A 19,197-nucleotide genomic window follows, 5' to 3' on the forward strand; every position below is an offset into this window, starting at 1 on the left:
TATCTTCTTGAAACCCGATCATCTTTACTAGCGAAATCGTGAATCTGTTTATGGCTTTTCGATCAACCACCGTTCTGTACTATCATTCTCGTACAAGAATTCATAGTTTATATTAACACTGACGCATACTTTTATCGCGGCATCGGGAGGATGAGTTAGAATTATGTCGTGCACGTTGAAATAAAATAGAAAGAGAAAGCTCGAAGAATCTGGAGAAAGCGTGAAGGGAAGAGTGAACGCAGTTTTGGGGGCTGATTCGAGCAACCCTTCGAGCGTCGGCTAATAAATTGCCGGACTGGGACTGTTTATAAACCGTTTAACCGTTGGCAGGTTTCGCAAAGTAGTACAGAAAATGTGAGCGAAAAAACAGGAGAAACGGCGGGCCGCGTGGCGGGAAAAGCAAAGGGAACGAGAACTATGATGGATGAGCATGGGTGTCTCACGGAACTCGCGTCCACGCGACAATAGGAACAAATTATTAATTGTCTACTTAGAAACGCTATAAGTCTGCGAATGTTAATTGCCATGTTAATTGCACCAAACTTTTGAACAGCAGCGTACATAACTCAAAGCACCGTTAACTTGTCAGCCAGCTTGAGATCATTATTACCGTCGTATCTCGAAGAATGTTAATAAAGCATCTACTCTTTCCGGTTCTACGCGCGGGAAAACGCATGCATTAAAAAATGATAATTTAGCGAGGGCAAAGGTCCGCATCGTTCCTCGTCCCTGTATTTTAGGTATTTGGTAGACAAAGGTGCCCTCAACGCGACGTCCTGGAGGAGTCAAAGTGACAAACAGCTGAAACGCGTCGGATCTTTTTCCATCGAAAATCGACAAACACGAAACGCAAGAACGCACGGTCTCGGGGCGAGGAAAAACAATTCTGTGCGTCGAGCAGCGAGCCGGTATCGCGCAAATGGCCTCGCAAGCCGAGGAACCGCGCTGGATCGCAATCTCTGTCGAGAATCGAGCTTTTTTCACCGCGCGTTTCCGTGGCTCCGGAGACGGAGCATCGTCGCAAACATCAGCGGCGATATCAGCTCCGTTCTTTTTGTCGTTACGCCCGAGACTCTTCTTTCTTCCGCCTCCTTCGTTCAACCCCCGTCCCCCGTCCAACCCCCTGTTCCTTCTCGAACGTCGTCCTGCGACTCTCGTTTTATATTAAAAATGAACTGTCGCTTCCACTGACGACACGGACGGGTATTTGACTGTACTACCGCTTTTATTTGATAAATCGCAGGACGACCTTCTCTTTCGGTCATCTGAATTTCTAATGCATTATTTTCCTCGGCACCGACTACGTCGAATTGCCGAGGGTGAGCCAGCCAACGACAGACGGGGAGATCCAGGACGGCTGAAGGGACGAGGTATGCGGATTCACCGCGAGGCCAAACTACCACCGCGATGTCCTATAACCGCCCGCGTATTACACCGCTATCCCTCGAGTGATTTCGGTATCCGCACCTTGCTTAATTACTATACACCCTTTACGTAATTCTGGGACGATTGTTTCGAGAGACTAAACTCTCGTTGGACTTGAACCAAATCGGGTAATCGGTACAGAGAGCGGGCATAATACCTTCGTTTAAGGGGTACGAGCCGAGTAATTGAGAAACCGTCGCGTCCCGAGGATCTGGCGCGCGGGGATCAGCCAAAACCTGTTGCCCGTGACGGGCCTCACAGCGCGATAAAAAATTTCCGACTCCACGGGAGCAGCAACGTTTCTTCACCGTCAACGGTTTAGCTTCATAATGCAAAGTCGCCAGTCATTCGGCGATCATAGCGCTAAGCCCCCCTCTGGTCGCTGCCGCTCGGGAGGCACGCTTTCAAAGGACCATTCTGATGACTTTTTGATTCGCCACCGGAGGCGGGGGCAGGACGTTGACACAGGCAAACACGTGAGGCGACAGGTCCACGGCCGATAGGATCCTTTTGTTCGCCCTGAGCGGAGATAAAGGGATGTGCAGGGTGGCCCGGAAACCTCTGCACGATTCTGCATGGGACGACCCTTCTTGCGCAACTGGAATTCTAAACGACACCGTGGTTGCTGTTTTGCAGACAGAAACGACTTTCAGAATCGGATGAACAGGCGTGCATTCGAGCGCTTCGCAAAGATTGCGACGACTTACAACGCTATTGCGATATGGTTACAAACGATACTATCTAACCTTCTTGCAAAAAGATGGGACTACAGAGTCGCGGCCTAGCATACTCAAACTCTAGAATAGATAAAGATACGATGTTCCACCTTTCTTCCATATCTATTTATTTCGCTGGAACACTAAATGGTCGTGTTTCTTTTCGTTTCGATAAAAAAGGAAAAGAAAACCAAGGGCACAAGTCCGGAATCTAAGGTGACATAATCTGGAGATATATATTTTGGAGTCATAATGTCGGTCTTCCTCATTTGGTCGGTCCGGGATACTTCCTCTATCATGGGTGTCTTCTACGTTCTCTCTGATGCCGCAGCAAGAAACCTCCTCATTATTGTGCGACTTGGGCGGATGCGTTTGGACTAATACTAGTTTAGTTCAACCTCGTTTAGTTCAACATGGTTGCCCTATTCCAAAAAGACCAACGCGATCAACTATGGCCTCTGGAGTAGCGCGATTTAAATCATAGGTTAAGGGGTTAAAGTTACTCCGCGAAGACGCTCGCGGTCCTTTTTTAACGACGGGCGATGAAAAAACATGGATGCTCGCGGTTGAACTCGCGACTTTCCCAAGCAGAGAATGAATACGAAGAGTGCAATCGCGCGTACGAGCGGATTCCTGGTGCGTTTCCACAATCGACCGTGTCCAGGAATTCCTGGCTTTAAAATCAACTTAGCAACAATCGGTAGAGAGCTTACAAGCGCCGCCGAGAAGCAAACGCTTTACTTTTAAGGGACATTAGCCGCGCGAGCTACGACCGGAGTGCCTTCTTACGCGTCTTTTCTTTCACGGAAACCGCGCTACGCTGGAAGCTGGTGGTTCGGTCGAGGAAGCACGAGAGAGTCGAAGGGGAAGGTGACGAGGTGGACGAAGAGAGGGGTTGGGAGACTGTCTGGGGTAATTAGCCGCCGGTCGCGGCGGCGGCGCGTTGAAAGATTTCCAACTCCCCAGCTCAGTCTGTCGCGACAGGCAAATCCAGAGGCGAGCCATTCTGTTTAGAAAATGTCAGCCCGCCAATAAAAAGTCATGCAACATCAAGCATCCGTCGGAGTGACGGGATAAAAAGGGAAAGAGAAAGTTTTGTAATTTCATTATTAGCCCGTGCAATTACCCCCAGCGTAACGCTGCTCGCGTCGAATTCTTAGAGGGTCTGGCGAAGTTCGGATAAGGAGGCCCTCGACCTTCCACGACGCTCCCAAGAAAGGTCACTCTCTTCCCGAAGGACACATGCTTCACGCCCGTCCGTCGTTCCCAAAGAACGATCGAAGTTGCTTGGCCGAAGAGGCTTCGGCGAAGACCTGGAATTTGATAAGCGTCCTCGAGTCTGCGAGGAAGAGTATCGTAGAATAACACGAGGCCAACTCTGTTACATAACCACGACTGACTCCTGAGATCAGTCAATAACGACTTCACTCGAGAAGACCAGATTCCGCTAAGAAGAGAAAAGAGATTGAAACGTGGAACAGATTTCAACCCATCTTCAACCGTTACCTATACACTGCTTGAGCAAACACACGCGAATCCCATATCATACATAGTGACACGTTAACTACGTAATTCATTCAACCATGGAACTAGTCTAACGTCATTAATTTGACATCAGACAACGGATTGCGTTTATCGTCGTAGCTGTACGTGACAAGATTTACGACCTCCTGATATTCACAAGAATCGGGATCGTTGGAACGGTACGGTTGCTGACACTGAGTCGAAGACGGCTAGAGAACAAAACAGTGATTGTGATAAATGTAGAAACTTAGATTCTGCATCGAAGAAAGTATCTAGAAAGGGTGCACGTCGGAGACAGAAACGGCCAACACTTGAATTAGCGTTGCGTCGGACTCGGGACGTCGACTGTTTCCTTTCGTCCTGTACTGGAAAAAAAAAAACAATTCGAGAAGTGCTGGTTGGCAGTCAGGCCGGATCGATTGTCAGGCTCCGGTAGTCGAAGCATGACTCGTGGATTCGTAGGTAGATGCCTTCCGAGCGCGAAACTCCGTACGCGTTGGATGTGGCTGACCAGCCGGCCAACCGACGGACGGCTGACTGCCTTTCTGATTGATGATCGCTACTGGACTCTCTGCCGCCATGCATACCCTATCCTCGACCTCCACCTACGTCCTCCATTCCACGAGTCGACCGCCAACCCTTCGCTCGAGCGAGCGGAGAAAGGCTGTACGGTTCGTTCCCGGAATCGCGCCTCCACCTCGATCTCTTTGCACAGTTCAGGGCTCGTTTCTCCTGTAGCCGCTCGCTAAATGCGCGATCACGTGTCTGTAATCGACGCCGATTTCTGAGAACCGAGTCCACCTGTCGCTATCAAGGCTTACCGAGAAACGATTCGGGGCTGTTGGAAATTGCTGGTTTTTAAGAATAATTTCCTGTCCAAAAATTGACCGCTGTATCAGCCCTGTTTCATCAGTCCGCGAAGACCTTTCATTACGTTAATTATTGAATAATTATTATCCGAGTCGTCCATAGGTTGCGCATTCGAGTATGTTTGTATTGGATTTTAGCTAAAATCTAGAAAAGATTTTCTGTGGACAAAACCGCACAGTCAGATGCGCTATTATAAATATCCAACAGTTTGAAAAACACGCCATGATTCCTCGTGGGATGCCCAACGAAACAGTCCGCTATCGATCATCGGTGGGAATGCCGTGATATCATCGGGATCGATGTTGAAATAATGAATTGGAATAAGCAGCAGAAGACGGACCAGAGCACGAAAGTGATGAAACGTGACTGGACGGAAAATTGAACTTTCATCGTGTTTTTGGCACCCCTGCGTGAAAAGCAGGGCGTAACGTTTCCCACTTTCTATCCGTGCACCCTTCGTAGTTCCTAATTAAAATTTGTAGACGATTGTTCTCGATTATCTAAAAAGCACAGCCGTTTCTGATAAGTTGGACGAGCTGAGAATAGTGGATGGGTTTACCTCGCAAGTCGTGTTCGACCTGGAAATTTTTCCACCATCAGTCAGCCGAAAAGGATTCGAGAGGAGCGACATCGCGAACCGTAACGCGAAAGAAAGTGGATCGGAAGTGCAGAATCGAACACTGGAGGAACAGAGCTGTATTTAACTCCTAATCGAGCAGAATACGCGTACGGATGACCTATCACGACCTAACCGAAGGAGCAGTTACAAGCAAACGGGATTCGGTTCCTCTTCTCCCCACCCTGGGCCAGCACCGCAGCTCTCGATCCAACCCCCGTTCGCCCACTTCCTTTCATTCGGAGCAATATTTCTTTCCGCGAGTCCCCTCGCAGTGTCCTTTATCTAACAAGGAGCAAATCATTTCCCTATTATTTGCTCGCTATCGCACTCTCGCTCCTCCAGATTTTCTCCTCGCGGCTCGTTTTGCCCGTTCGAGCGTTCGTGGCTGTCTCGTTTCCCTGGTCCCGCGGGCGATCCTCTCTCTATCGCTTCGTTCTCGGCTCCCTGTATTTTTTGGAGCCCGTCCAAACTCTATTCATCGCGTTCCATGCTCGCTTTTGAGGGCGCGAGCTGCGCGACTCTTACGCTCGTATTTTTTTTTTTCGTCGCTCTTCCAGAATTCCAAACTTATTAGTACTATCGGTATCGTATTTGCTGTTTAAATTTGGGATCCGTTCCCGGGTGTTGTTGTGTGCAGACTTCACCAGTAATAAAGGACCCGAAACCAAAACTCGTTACAATTGCTCGAGACTAAAGTTTAACGAGTACTCTAAGTAATTCCCTCGATGAAATGTAAAAATGGAGGAGGTTTATCTTTCCATTCTCTTTCTTGGTTCGTTAGAATAAGAATCCCTTCCAGTGGTAACTGCGATACAGTGGCACTGGCCCCTGAAACATATACCTCCAAATCTGCTGTGTAAATTTTCTATGACTGAGTAAATTTACGTAAAATTAAAGTAACTAGTCCTTCAGTCAGTGTCGCAACCCTCTTAATTTCGAGTGCCTCCTCGATCGAGCGTCCTCGCAAACGCGTAAACGCGGTGAGTATCGTTTCTCGCAGAGAACGCGTCGTTCCCTCAGGAGCATCGTCTCTTAAGTCGTATCAGAAGGTAGTAAGCGCCACTTGTTCGTCGAAATTACGGCCTGGATCGTAAGTCTTAAAACGTGACTGGATTCGCGATGGTGGGAGAGAGAGAAAGAGCCGGAGAGGCTGAAGCAGATCCCCAGAGCGGAGAGACGACGAAAAAATCCCGTCCGCCGGATGGTCGAGGGAGGACGGGAAAGGGTTCCGAGGTTGCAGTTAAATAAAACCGACAAAAATCTTCCCCGGAGGGCGCGAAGGGTCGTTTCTGGTCCGAAGACGCGGGGGCGCTTCGGCCAACGTGCGGAGAGTGCTCAGACGGGCGCCATGTGTATAATAATGTTAAAGAATGTTAAACGCGCGAGGGTTTCGAGGGCCCCGGCCGCATACATTAGTTGTTAACAATGCTATAAAGGACACTCGGCCCGTGTCGCACACCCCGCTACTCCTAACCGACGCCCGACACCAGATTTACGACTGCTCCTTTCCGCGCGATTCTTATGTAATACTCCTAGAGGGTAAACAGTCCACGACTTGATTCGAGTATGAATGAAAATTTTATTTAAACCAGACTGGTTTATTTGGACAAAAACTCCTTTATTCGTTCCATTTTCTGAAACCTCTAGTTTTATACAGGTTCGAAATACTTTCTTCGTTTTTCTTCCCTATGTTCTTCGTGGAAACCGTAGCACTCGCAATGGGATTCTCCCTTAATGCGATTTCGTATGAGCCGTGTACCCGCCTACTCGTAATTTCAAGCTAATTGAACTTTTTTACGAAACGTAAACGAGGTCAACTTTTCGCTTGGATTAAATGAAAAAGTCATCGAGAAGAAAAGTTGCATGGGCGTAATAGACGTAATTCATCGCGGTCGAAGGCACGGGCCTCTCGACCACGCAGCATTTCCTAAGCAACCCCACGCGCTATAACTTATCACCCTTGTCAACTCGTGCAAGCTGCAGCCCTTGTGATAATTGTTTAAACCGACCACTGGCCACCCCTTTAGTCCAGCTCGACCGCCGCTCCGAGTGGCCCGCGTTCGTGTAAACTTTATGTACTTGGACGCGAACGTGTAGGTACTTAATTACGATTAAATGACTCCCCTTAATCCAGAGAAGAACCTCCAAGTCGGAGGCTGTTCAATAACACATCGTTGAAAGCTGGACAGTGGGCTTCGACAAAGAACTTGTGCTTCGTTGAAATTATTTGCAATACTATGTCGATTTATGTCTGTCCAGCGATGCTAATTTCGTCGGAACCCTTTGTGACTCGTGATCTAACATACTCAAACGCTAGAACAGAACGAAATACGATACTTTTCTTCAGTGCCTATCGATTCCGTTAGCTGGAACACTAGATAGAGGTGTTTATGTCGGTCCAGCGATGCTATTTTCGTCTAATCGTGGTCTAGCATATTTAAACTCTGGAATAGATCGAAATAAGACACTTTTCCACAAAAAGCCGAAAAAGAGAATATTTTTATTTTAAACCCCGAGTCTAGCACGCTGTTATAGGTCAAGAGGTAAAAAAGGTAGAACCGAGGCACGAAAAATAGAAACGAGAGGGTGTTTTCGAACGAGCCAGCTCGAATTGCCTAGAACGGCAGAAAATGAAATTCTGCGTGTATCGGCCGTTAGAAATACGTGCCCGAAATATGAGCAACGCTGCGAAGAGATTCCAGGCAATCAATAACACAGAGGCCAGAGCAAAAAAGAGCCGACAGACTCACGGCGCATGTGGATCGGGGCCTAATTAAAGGTAACTCGTGATATTAGTTAATTTATCGTCGCGGCGCATGAACGTCACTTCTCATTGGGTTGATTCATATTTAGAGTCAACACAACGCGGAGTCCTGTGAACTCGCTTTTCTTCGGTGCTCGCGGCGGACTGGAATAATCGGAAGGATTCCTGTCGATTTATTACGCCAAACGCAATAACTCAGCGTAACGCGATTAATGAACCATGCCGTGGACCTTGTTTTGTGGTTCCCCATGGAACGCCTGGTGCTTCGGCCGATCGGAAATTGTCACCAACGAAATTCGAAAACTTCTTTATCTTTCTAAAATAATCATATACAATAAATTACGTAAAATCGCATTGGAAAGAACAACGCGACGAGGAGTGATTTAGTAAAGAGTGACAAAGTACGAAGGAATGTAGCAAATCTATAAAATTCATGAGTCTGGTCAGCTGACAAACCCCTAATTGCCGGGATATCGATCGAACGTGACGTTCTGTGCGAACGGGTCTTCACTTTCTCACCGACGACACGTGAGAGTCTCCCAGGTAATAACTCGTGCGCGTGTAATTCCTCGACTACTAGCAGTCGTCGTGGGGGGAGAACAGAACGAACCGGAACTGTATCTTCGCGATGATTGCGCACCATCGATGATCGCGCACGGTCGCGGTGGGAAACGTTCCGCCAATTAGTGGCCATTACCACGATGGCGATTAAGGTAGCCGTCTTCAGTCGATAAACTTAGCTTGTTAGAAAATTTAGATAACGTTGCTATTACTGCCAAGAGAATTGTACAGTGGAACACGAAGTACCAAACGAGATAGCAAAAACAAACGCGATAAGAGACGTTGCGCACAATATAATCGCTGAGAATTATTTTTGCAAGGTCGACCAAAGCTTCCGTGAGAGTATCGAACCGAAACACGTTGGAAAATTTGCGAGAACAAAGAAGCGAGTCAAGGGGCGGAAACGGTCGGGGGGTAGATCTTATTTTTCGTCGCGGCACTTTACACCGCCGGTGGGAGGGGACCGCGAAGGATTTAAAATTTGTATAGATTAAAATAAACTTTTTATCCGCCTACGAGTTTTCGATCCCCCAGGTGGAGCGAATGAAGCGGCGAGGGGAGAAGAAGCAACGTCACCGGACAAGAACACGGGAGAAGTTCGGGGATGATCGTGAGAACGAACTCAGAATGCAACGAGAATTTACTGTACCGTAAAAACTTGTCGAAACTAGTTCCCGAGCACACTTTCGCGAATTAGAAAGGAATTAAAAATTCACCACCGGATACAAATCTCGTAGGGAAGGTAAACTTATGACCTCGGCGTTGCATGTTCGCGAACTGTTGTTAGAAGTTTTTGTCGAGGATATGTAACGGAATTGTGGATGTAACGGAAGAAATCTGAGTAGAAATAAAACCGTGTTCTCGAGTGTTGAATTGGGTTACCCGTTATGTACCGTTTCTGAAGCAGCATTGTAACAAGAAGTGTACTTCCTTACAGAAGTCTCGTATCCTCGAGACCGCTCAGTGGTCGCTGATTTCGCGATAAAGGAATGCGGCAAAAGCAAAGAGTAAAGCGATCGAAACGGAATCGAACGTCGACGATGCAACGTCGATTAATAATCGCCACGAAACGCGCGATTATCCGCTCGTAAAAGGAACCCTTGTTTCTCTTTTTATACGGTGGCGTGTCTTAATGGTATTACGGGGGAGAAGTCGTTCGGCCGAAATTGGTCGGCCCTTTGTATTTTGATTATCGCCGGATTATTTTAATCACATTAGCGCTCGAGCATCGGGGTACACCATCGGCCTGTTACGGGAAGGAGCTCTCGCAAAATCAATCTCACGTCTAATGGGAAGATGGCGCTTTTCATCCCCCCGGAGACCACTCCCGTTTTGCGTACCGGCCACCCTTCGTCTCGAGTATCGTTTCCACCCCACGCCCAATTCTTTCCGATATAGCGATACTTCCTGAACGTTCAAGGTATGCTAAACGCCGCAAATTATGCGTCAGACTTATTCTTCTCAAAAGAAGAAGCGTACGAACCGATTTGCGATTCACGAACACAAGTATCCATCAGAATTATCAGGCAAATAAACTCGTAAGAGATTCGTGACAGTCGGGCAGCCACCGAGTGGCCAAGTTGCTAATTCCGTTGGGGAGATCGAGTTGCAGCAACGAGAAAACCCCATGGACGCATGACCGATCGCGTACATTTATCAGAATTTTTATTATCGCTGGAGAATAAGATGAAAGCGCTGCTAGTGCTTGGAAGCCGTGGCTATACTCCTAGAAACTTCGCGTGCACGTAATTCCAGCGATTTGTACGAGTCGACCGCGCCGGTGTCTAATTGCGAGTACACGGTACGCTAATTGTGCCTGTTAGCGTACAAGTATTGGAGGGGAATGCGCGACGATTAGTTTGCGTTCGATGATTCTCGAAATATTTGACTTATGCACAGCGTAAGTCGCATGATGCACTTTGTGACGAACCCTGAGACCCCTACCCTAATACTCTCCCACTGCTGCAGTTTATTCTCACGCGTCATACTTTGCTATGACGTCGGTTGTCCGCGCCACGATAGCATGCTTGGAGTCCGTTGGGCAGGAGTTGGCGAGACAGTTCACAAATTTTGACTCGACTCTGAACTCTACTTCCCTGAGGACTGATATCTGAAACAAAAATTAAAAAGGGACCGTTATCCAACGTTTGCAGTACCTCCATCAACATCAAAAACTTAATACGACTAGGTAACACCTCTTAGATAGCACCCTTAATTTTTAGCCTACTTAAAGGGTTGTATCGATCCCTCCATTAAGAGGTTCTTCCACGACCATTGGACAATTCCTCGCCGCAGGTCGACCGACCCCTACCAGGAAGCAAAAACTGCCGTTGAATTATTAGCAAGTTGCGGTCGCATCGCGGCGTTTATCTAGCCTCGCGGCGCGTATAATAATTTCAGAGGCATCCAGAACCAATCGTGAACCGCGAACTCGTACCAGCAACAGCTGTCGCGGTCGTGTTACGCGGTTTCGTGTATTGTTGCGTGCTCGCTGAATCTTCGTGCGCAACGTAAGCTGCGGGGGCACGGATTTGTTATCGTGACCGCGAAGATAGAATCGAAAAATGAACTCTCGCGGTGCAACCCGTAATTTTCGTCCCGGCAGGCAATGAATCAAAACGACCGCGTGCAGGTCCTTTTTGACGCGTACATTTTTTCCCGATCCAGGCTGAAACCCGCGATTCCCGCCGATAAATCCGTTAGGTGTAATTAACGCGAGCACCAGCCGCAAGGTCCGTACCGCGTTCATATATTTTTATAAGAACGCGACCGAGCCCGTCGTTTCTGTTTATCGTCAGCGCTGGAAGAGTTATGGCTGAACTATTCCTGAAGAATGCCTCTCGTGTGGTCGTTCACTGATACGCGCCACTTTTTCACCCCCGGTTCTAAATTCTAGACTGCGCTGGAAACAGCGAACATTTGTCGGCAATTTAACTCTGGCGCGGTATGTTAATCGAGGTTATTTAAATGTAGCCCGAAGGTCGTAGTACTCGGCCGGGCTCGATTTGTTTCGATATTATCGCGAATCGTGTTTGCACGAAAAGTGCGGCTTCTGTTTAAAGAAGAAAAAGAAAAGTGGACCTTGGCATTTCGAGAGCTACGAATGCGGTAAGAATTGCAAAAAATGAAAGGCTCTGGAGACACGAGAAAGTAGCTCGAGGGTACTCTGTCGAGAGGTTCGCGGTGCGCTGAGGATGAACGCACGGGTCGAAGGTGGTCGCTCCACCCCGATGATTGCAGGTTGCATCGGCACGCCTTCGGACTCCAGAGTGGCGCGCGCGCGCGCACACGCGACCGCACACACGTCGTCGTCGTCGTCGTCGTCGTCGCCGTCGGTTCTCTCTTTCTTCGGTGCATCCAATTTTCTTGCACGAAGGGCCTCTCCTCCGGTTCGCGGCCACCATAATCATGTTGCATGTGGCCAACATGGCCGTCGAAGCAGCTGCAGCGCCGCGGTTGCCGTGTCTTCGCGAGTACGCCGCTGTTGCCGATTATGCTTTTTTCGTGTTTCCTCTACCCTTTCATTAATTTTTCGTCGCGGTTTTCCTCCTTTTCGATCCACCCCCTCCCCTGCCTTTCCCCCAGGTGCCCCGTTTCCCCCGGCTATTCGTCGCTTTGGCGCCAGTTTCCTTTTTTCGCGATTCCTTTTGCGGCTCGTTCTGTCTTCTTTTCTTTTTGCGCTCGCGCGTGCGCGCCTGGATAGAACGAAACGAAGCCACTGGGAAGTTATGCTAATGCGGCGAGCTTGAATTCTCGGAAGAAACCGCTCGCGAAAAATGCTAAGAAGACACGCAAAGGGGCTAGGGAAGCCGCGAGACGCAGAGGAAGTCGGTAATAACAAGGTGCGCCATGTCGTTACGCGGTTCTTGCATACAATTTATAGAGGATTATGGCTCCGGAGACATCACGCGTGTGGTATCCTGAACTTGCTCTAACGAACGGAGGGAGGTCCCTAATGAAACCGCTGCGTGGAAGCGGTTGGATCGAAAGTAAAGACGTTGATCCTTCCTCCTCGATACCGGTTCCGAGCTATTCTCATTCCGTACTACTCGAGACGCGATGGCGTTTACCAAGAACTGGATTCGCTGGTCTTGGTGAAAGCAGCGTTACCTATCCATTGGATTAATTCAATTTCTGTGTTCTATGTATTGAGAATTCCCAGCAGGGATCCTGAAAATACCGCGTAATTCGCTCAACGTCAAGAACGAAGATGAAGAACGAAGATGGAATGTGGGATCTTATCGTTGGCACCGACAAGTTAAATTTGATCCGGAATCGATTCAGAATAGACTGCGAAAATGAAAGACTCTGCTCGATTCAAGACCACCGGACAAGGATACCACCCCGCAATAAAATAGTAACCGTACAGCTCAGTTGGAACCACACTTGGCCGCACAAGATTCAGACGACACCAATATTTTTCTCTGCTCGAGAACAGCGTGAGACGAGGAGCGTATCTCGTCGACTCCAATCCTACCGTAAAGCCCGCAGGCCTGGCGAAACAATTGGTTTCCTCTGAAACTGGAACAGGAAGGTGTGAAATATTTTGCGGCCGCGGTGGTCGGCCGCGGTTCTTGTCTCGCTCACCGTTAATTGATTATAGCTCGCGCATGCCGCAACATCCGAAAACCAGAGCAACGAGAAGACCCCTTGTAGATAGCCACTATTCCCAACACTCGCTAGCAGGGCGTTTAATTTTGCTCGTGTCCCTCTCCGTTTCCATTCCACGTATAAATCAGTAATGAGCCACAGTTTACGACGATTCTTCCTTTCCCTCGTACCCCGTGCCTCTTCCGGCGATTTATCCACCACAAATTACCCAATCGCCAGTAGCCCGTCATCGCGCAATGAATAATTCTTCGATCGTTACATCGACTGCGTTGAATTTCACCGAGCCGACCATCTAGAACGTCATCAACGACTGTCCGTCGATGCAGTCTTGCAACTTCGTTGCACCGTTCTCTACGGTTCCTGTGCGATATTGTGGTGTTAACTGGAACGTCAATTACCTGGACACCCGAAGAGTAATGTAGCTACATGTAATACAGCAGCTAATCTGTGCAAACGTCTTCATTGTATCCGCTCTCGTTTTTCCCTTTACTATCGGCCCTGTTATGTAACCTATGGGTGCAGTGGAATCGAAGTCGTAGCAACATTTTTTTTCTCACCGGATATTGAGTCCGTTTTAGAGACTGTTGATGAATGGACTTAACTGTTTCAATCTCCTGGTAGCTGTTGATTGCTACAGATTAATATTCGTATCCTGTTTATTGCTAATTGTGAGGTGGCCGAAGCTTTAAGCCCGAGGTATCTTTGAATTCAAGTAAAATTTTGCGAATTTAAGTTATTTCACGAGGAGCTAATAGAAATTCTTTCGCCACCGAAAAGATTGCTTTTATGTGACCACGTGATTCCACTCCGAACTGGACCGTTTTGGAACATCGAGTGGAGCCAGAAACGATCGAGAGGTTATCGATTACCCCTGGACGGGCCAGAGCGTTCTCTACCTGTGCCGAAACACGGAACCGGCTGTCCTCTCGTTTGTTTCGAACTCTCGTCACTCATTTTTCATACGTTTACGCCGACAACGGGCCGATGTCGAAGAGGTGGAGAGAAAACGAGCGGCCAGAAGGGAGAAGGAAGCGGCTCTCTTGTGCGCGTCAGTCGATAGAGACCGGCTCTTTCCGTCCTTTGTTCTACCCCGCAAGTTTTCTTCCCGCGAGCTAAGACGCGGGGGAAACAAAAGACAAATTACAAAGACGGCCATCATGTGACCCTTCCCACCTGTCTATAGGGAACTGGCCCGCCGAACGAACCCAGGCGGGAAGGAGGAACTCTTCGGTCGAGCCTTAAGAACGTGGCGAGAATCGGTCGTGCGTGGACCATGGTCTACAGTGGCTGGAATATAAATTGGGATATATTTATTCTTCAATTCAGCTGTCTGCGATTTCACAAATCTTGTTTTCACTCGTACGCGCGAGATGACGTTTGATTCTCGAGGGATGCACGATGTAAATAAAAATACTTAAGTGGATCGCGGAGATTAATACGTCACATTTTATTTGTACGATGAAGAGAATTCTTCGTCTCTCGAGAGGGGATCTCTCTTGTTCAGGCTAGGTACACAAGAGGATTTGATCCTGCGGGATATACTGATGGACGTTTCATCCACTGTGAAAGTGTTACGCAAAGGACTATTGGATTAAGAGAACGTGGAAGGTGGAAATCGACGATAATCCTCCAGTACACTATCCCTACTCCTTCGATAGGGGTGCGATTACGCTCTGACGACAGGACTATTATCGTTACGCGTTATAAGATTTGCACACGGTCGTCCAATTTTAATTAGATTCTACCGAATCCATTAACCCTTTGCACTCCTATGTCGAGTGTGATTCGACATCAGTTTTTATCTCAGGTAAATTTCAAGTAAAACACTTAAAAACGTTGAGAGCAGCTGGTGACGAAATTGAAATATAATTCGGAGTGCGAAGGGTTAATAAAAGCCACACTGTGTAAAAGTAGAAGACATTTTTTTACAACAGCCGATGGACTACTGGTTCCCAATGACAGACTTGTCTGGAAAACAGAGGGCAGAAGAACGTTTTCTGGATACCGAAATTGTAATAGAAAGAGAGATACGTTTCTCTTCTCGTACCCGAAGAGAAACACATCCTGTTATTCTGAAGAGAACGTGCGAAGCGACGGCCGACGGCGTCGCCACGAGAAGGAAACTTTACCGACTCGACGACTGACGAATCCATCGCGTTCGACTAACAAGGCCAATGTTATTTTAACAATGTTATCCGGCCAGTAGCTTTTTCCGTGATTTCTTCCCGGTCTCTCTATTTTAAACCTCTTCGCGCCAAACGTTCATCCCGCGGCACTTCTCGAATCAGAAAAGGCAAGAAATCCATACAAAAGGACGAATTGTCTGACGCAAAGGTTCACCCTAGCTTTTGAAGGTCTAATTCGAGCCGCAATGAAAGGGCAGGAATTTTTCTCGCAAGGTGTTTTCCTCGAGCTAACTAGAGAGGCTGGCGTTACTAGAACGTGTCACAGTATTCGGAAATACGAATTCTATTTCGGCGCTCGCGTGTACCTCGGCAAGCTCGCGTACCCGTCACTCTGCACTCTTCATTCTGACTCGAGCCTGACAGTTCGTCCACTCTTTGAAAGAATGAGAAGCTCGCCGCGATGTCCGTTGATATATTTTTGCTCCGAGTGAAAGAACCTCCAACTACAAAGCAGCAATTCCTGTCACTATATCGGTAAGCCGTGCGAATAGTACACAAAGTCTCCTCGAGCAATGGCGACTCTGACACATTCATAACTTGAATACGTTTATTTGAATCGTATGAAAACTTACGATACTGTTATGCGTGGTCCCAGTGTGACGTTAACATGGCATTTCTTACAAAGTAAGTAACTATCCTACTTAAACGATCATTAACTTTTCTTTTATCACGTGCAGAACGGAAGACTAAAGCTTAAAAATGATGACAAGTAACGAACGCTGGCCTTCTTGTACAAGTCCGCACCCGATTACTTCTTACAGTAGTTGCGTTGTGTTTTATTTTCTTTGCTCGTATGATTGGAAAGGCACGTACGCGCCGACTCTTGCATCATTGAAGACTAATACGTTCCGGTACGAGGGAAAAAACAATGAAGCGATAACCAGGCGCACTTATTATTTGTTTACCAATTTAGGATCCCATCCAGTTCGTTCATCTGTACACAAAAGTTGTGTGGAGCGTATACATCTTGCGGGCGCACTTAGCATAGAGCGTCATTTATTTCTGGCAACTGAAAAAACACACGCAGTGCAAAAGGTTAATGGCTTTCGCCTCGGCAGTTTATATCAGGAATTTCTTGTCCATCGTTCCATCATTATATCCTTCGTTCTATCCTTTCAGCGTAAAACTTTTCTCATTTTTATCGTGCTCTACGTGTACCAACACTGGAAGCAATATTGGGTCTTCTACTCGAGGAACGTCCACAAAAAAATTACCCCGTTGATTATATTTACATTCCAGATAATTCCTACAAGTGCAATTCGTTCGACGTTTTTCACACGAGATAGGAGATAGAAGCAGTATAAATGTACGCAACAGCAGGCTTTTCTCGCCCTCTGCGAAAACCAGCCCTTTGGAAAAGGGACGACAGACTACACCGGTTACGAGACACAACCAATAGGCGTGGAATATCGGTTGATTGACAGGTCCGTCCAGCCAATCGCGAGACCGAAATGCTGATGAGGCCCACGTCAATCACGCGATACTTCCATCCCGTCGTCCCTACCCCTCGAAAACCACCCTTATCCTCTAAAAGCCCGCGCGCGGGATTTGCCGAGTTTCGAACACGCCACCCTCTCTCTATTCCGCGCGATCCTTCTTCCGCTATCGGTCGCACCCCTCCAGCGGCCATTCGGTTACAATAATTATGTTTTCGAAAGCGTCACAATAATATTATTACGATCAATAAATAAATATCCTTCCTTCCTTTTTTCTAAAGTGGAAAATTGACAGAGGTTACTCGGACTAGAACGATTTCGATTATGATAATGATACGAAGGGAAACGTTGACCTAAGCTTGAATTCTCTAAATAGTCTTTCGGTAAAAAGCGTCAAATTCGTCTGAAAACCAGTGCCGCTAATTTCACCGGGGCCGATGATTTATGGCCGGCTGCAGCGTTCCGTTCATCGCAGAGGCCGATGAACAGGGTTACATCTCGAACATAAAACGTAAATACAGAGTCGAGGATTGCGACCTTGACTTTTACACGGTATAATCACCTAAGCGTCGAGGGTTTCCTAAGTCTGTAAACAAAGAGTGAAAGAAAAAAGGATGAAAGTAATTATTGTTTTCGAACAAATCGAAGAGGGTACCAATCATCGACTAAAATCACCTGGAAAATGTTTTACGCGAGTAAAAGTGCACGGATCGGGCATTGTTCGGAAAAGTATCGACGGTTTCCCGCGGCAAATCCCGAGATAGAAATATCGATAAGAGCCGTGTCGCTCACGCGATACTTCCACCCCGTCCACTTTTACTCTATGAAAACTCCACGTGCAGACTTATCCCCGCTGCACCCTCTGTCATCCCTCCTTTCACCCTCCATCGTCTTCAGCTTGTCCTTCTTTTTTCATACGGCTGGCCTTCACCGTCTCTTTTTCCGTCTTTCGCCGATATCGCCATCTCTGTCCCTCCTATTTAACCCCCGACGACTCATCCCAGCCGTTCGACCACCCCTGAATCCACTCGCACGCCATGGGGTAGTTTAGCATCTCAGCCCTCCACAACGAAGACACCCTCTCCCTTCACCCTCCGCCGCGTCACCCCGTACAACACTTTTTTCCAAATGATACGGCCGCTCAAGATAAAAAAAAAAAAACAGTGCAGCAATGCTCCCTGCTACTCGAAGAATACGGTGTATACGAAACGTCCAGGTGGCGGGCGATCGGTCATAGCGTTTGAATCGGTGGATTGTCCGGAAAATTCAACGTTGTGCGATGGAATTGTTCCTTTTCGAAAGGATACTCGGTTGTCGAAAAGGTTTTCGTCGGAAGAAGACCGATCGGTTTCTGTAATAGAAGTTTTTTTCCACGGAGAAGCAAATCGTTCTCGATTCTTCATTTCCTGTCGTATATCTAGCGACTTGGATGAAGGGACGAGTAATCGACCTGGTTTATTTAAAAAATCATAGTTATCGGTATCGCCATGTAACGTTACCTCGAAGACAAAATTCCTAAAGGTCACTCATTCCTGTTTAACCTTTCTCTTGTTTTGCGAACATCCAATTAGGATATCACCTACATTCCAGTGCCAACAATGAAATAGACAACGTTCCTGGAACAAGCGGCTCAATTATTCACGAGAGCGAACAATCGCAATCACGGGAACATTACGTCCAAGGCGAGCCGGTCGCAAACCGCAGGCGTAATTCAATTTCTCTACAAAACGTTTTGTCATTGCGTCAACGAGAAGCAGAATATCGTCGAGCAACGCGGATCTAGCCGACGGGAAAAATCGATCCCGGATAACCCGTGAGGTTAATTGCGCCGTTACTTTATCGGTAATATTTCCTCGGTTGAATTCTACATTAACCGAGCCGCTTGTGTTTGAAGAGTCGAGGATATTGCGTGCGCGCACACAATCATCGACATTGATTGAAATATTGCTCCGTCGAGCACCGCGTAAAATTCCTGTAATTACTACGGGCGACTATTAATGATTGTTTACATCACACCGACGAAGATTACCGGTCCGCCGCCGTGACGAGAGATATCGCCGGGTTCTTACTTTGAACATTCGCTCCATCCTCGGGAGTCCCTTCCTCTTTCCCGTCGACGCTTCCCTCGTTATCTCGCGACAAGTTTCTTACTAGATAATAATTACGAGGTGTTTCGCATCGACACGGAATACCACCGGCTGGGAACTTGGCCAAAAGTTTCTAAGGAGCCTAGCAACTCGACGGAACAACGCTGAAACAGGCCCCATCGACGCGGCGAGCTCTCGTTCCTGTATTGTTCGGGACACGGGCTTCCCCGGGACCCCTCGAATCGCCTAAATGATCATTAATTATAAGCGATCGTTCGAGTGGCGTAATCGTGCAAAAACTGGAGACGACGATACCGCGATGAAAAGTCTACGCTTCGTCCGAATGTTGCTGCTCGATGCATTCGCAGCTTTTTTTTTATAATTCACCCTTTGCACTC

At 47.6% G+C, this 19,197-nt stretch overlaps 2 protein-coding genes and 1 long non-coding RNA gene across 5 annotated transcripts in view; 2 read left to right on the forward strand and 1 right to left on the reverse strand.

The window, feature by feature from the left end:
- Positions 1-19,197, forward strand: part of LOC128872607 (homeotic protein Sex combs reduced) — a 253,243-nt gene that overhangs the window by 183,267 nt on the left and 50,779 nt on the right. The gene's annotated exons all lie outside the window — the stretch shown is intronic.
- The window catches only part of LOC128872604 (homeotic protein proboscipedia), a 33,930-nt gene that overhangs the window by 8,484 nt on the left and 6,249 nt on the right, over positions 1-19,197 (forward strand). The window lies entirely within an intron of this gene.
- LOC128872610 (uncharacterized) overlaps positions 1-19,197 on the reverse strand; it is a 66,629-nt gene that overhangs the window by 6,247 nt on the left and 41,185 nt on the right. The window contains exon 2 of the long non-coding RNA XR_008456226.1: positions 10,424-10,589. This is a non-coding gene — a long non-coding RNA (uncharacterized LOC128872610). The remainder of the gene's footprint in view (positions 1-10,423; positions 10,590-19,197) is intronic.

This window comes from Hylaeus volcanicus, chromosome 2, assembly GCF_026283585.1.
Source record: "Hylaeus volcanicus isolate JK05 chromosome 2, UHH_iyHylVolc1.0_haploid, whole genome shotgun sequence".
Taxonomy (NCBI): Eukaryota; Metazoa; Arthropoda; class Insecta; order Hymenoptera; family Colletidae; genus Hylaeus; species Hylaeus volcanicus.